The sequence below is a fragment of the Callorhinus ursinus genome, unplaced genomic scaffold, assembly GCF_003265705.2.
Source record: "Callorhinus ursinus isolate GAN/ISIS: 27379988/994484 unplaced genomic scaffold, GSC_fseal_2.0 scaffold13, whole genome shotgun sequence".
Classification (NCBI taxonomy): Eukaryota; Metazoa; Chordata; class Mammalia; order Carnivora; family Otariidae; genus Callorhinus; species Callorhinus ursinus.
In genome coordinates, this window is record NW_027397075.1 from 43,125,261 (window position 1) to 43,127,383 (window position 2,123).

At 39.0% G+C, this 2,123-nt stretch overlaps 1 pseudogene; it reads left to right on the forward strand.

Moving 5' to 3' along the window:
• Nucleotides 1–732: 732 nt before the first annotated feature.
• On the forward strand, nt 733–1,835 carry LOC112828681 (OCIA domain-containing protein 1 pseudogene; annotated as a pseudogene).
• Nucleotides 1,836–2,123: the final 288 nt, after the last annotated feature.

Below are 2,123 nucleotides of genomic sequence, written 5' to 3' on the forward strand. Positions count from 1 at the left end.
AAATACCATCAACATTTTTCACAGAGTTGGAACAAACAATTCTAAAATTTGTATGGAACCACAGAAGGATCCAAATAGGCAAAGTAATGTTGAAAAAGAAAACCAAAGCTGGAGGCATCACAACTCCGGACTTCAAGCTATATTATAAAGCTGTAGTCATCAAGACAGTATGGTACCGGCATAAAAACAGACACATAGATCAGTGGAACAGAATAAAGAACCCAGAAATGGACCCTCAGCTCTATGGTCAACTAATCTTGACAAAGCAGGAAAAAATATCTAATGGAAAAAAGACAGTCTCTTCAATAAATAGTGCTGGGAAAATTGGACAGCCACATGCAGAAGAATGAAACTGGACCATTTCCTTACACCACACACAAACATAGACTCAAAATGGATGAAAGAATAAATGTGAGACAGGAATCCATCAAAATCCTAGAGGATAACACAGGCAGCAACCTCTTTGACCTCAGCCACAGTAATTTCTCACTAGACACATCTCCAAAGGCAAGGCAAACAAAAGCAAAAATGAACTATCAGGACTTCATCAAGACAAAAAACTTTTGCACAGCAAAGGAAACAGCCAATAAAACTAAAAGGTGGTGGCTGTCTGCTCCCCACCCCCAAGTCCACTGCAATGCCCCCCACCTGCTGGTTTCCACACGTTTTTCTTCCTTCTTGACCCTTCTTGGGTCTCCTTGAGGCGATCTGCCCCCGCTCGCACCAGCTCGCTGCTGTCGTCTGGAGGAAAAATGAATGGGAGGGCTGATTTTCGAGAGCCGAATGCAGAAGTTCCAAGACCAATTCCCCACATAGGGGCTGATTACATTCCAACAGAAGAAGAAAGAAGAGTCTTCGCAGAGTGCAATGATGAAATCTTCCGGTTCAGATCTGTTCCTTTGGCTGCAACAAGTATGTTGATTACTCAAGGATTAATTAGTAAAGGAATCCTTTCAAGTCATCCCAAATATGGTTCCATCCCTAAACTTATATTTGCTTGTATCATGGGATACTTTGCTGGAAAGCCTTCTTATGTGAAAACTTGCCAAGAGAAGTTCAGAAATCTTGGGAATTCCCCTCTGGGAAAAGCTTTACGCTCAGCTTTACAGTCATGGCGATCTTCACTATCTGGGCACTATTCTCAGAAGTCAAAACATGACTCAAATTTGGGTGGTCATTCATCTTTTGTGACATCTCCAGCCGCAGACAACATAGAAAAAGCGATGTTTCCTCATTATGAGCCAATTCCATTCAGTGCTTCTATGACTGAATCTACTCCCACTGGTATTACTGATCATATTGCTCAAGGACCTGATCCCAACCCTGAAGAAAGTCCTAAGACAAAAAATATTACACATGAGGAATTAAGGAATAAGAACAGAGAGTCATATGAAGTAACTTTAACACATAAGACTGACCCCTCCGTCAGGCCTATGCAGGAAAGAATGCCAAAAAAAGAAGTCAAACTAAACAAATATGGAGATACTTGGGATGAGTGAAAAATTGCATCATTGGACCTACTGAAGGCGTTTCAATATCCAGCTTCATCTAGGTGGTCATGAATATCTGCATGCTTTGAGCTCAGCAGCAGTCTTCATAAACACATTTAAAACTAGAACCTGGGTTCTTGTGGTTTGGCTTATTAAAATGATGTTTAAAAACACAGATTTTAATGTGAATGTTGTGTGAATGTATTCACCTTAAGGAACTGTATGAATGATGATACTATACCATGATCACATATAGTTTGTGAAATCGTTTTAAGTTACAGGGTAAGGATACTCTCTTACGAAACTACAAAGAGATTGTCTACTCTAGGATCAGCATATATGATAATAAGTATCTGCATGTTGAATTGGGGTGGGTGGGTGGGAGCAAGCATAATTTTAAGTGTTAAGCTTTATATCCAAAAATTATTAAAAAGCCTATCTCCAATGTTTGCTGTATTCACTTATTAATGTTTATGGTAAATAAAACATAAAGAAAAAAACTAAAAGACAACATGCAGAATGGGAGAAGATATTTGCAAATGTCTTATCAGATAAAGGGCTAGTATCCAAAATCTATAAAGAACTTATCATATTCAACACCAAAAACAAAAAATCCAGTCAAGAAATGGGCAG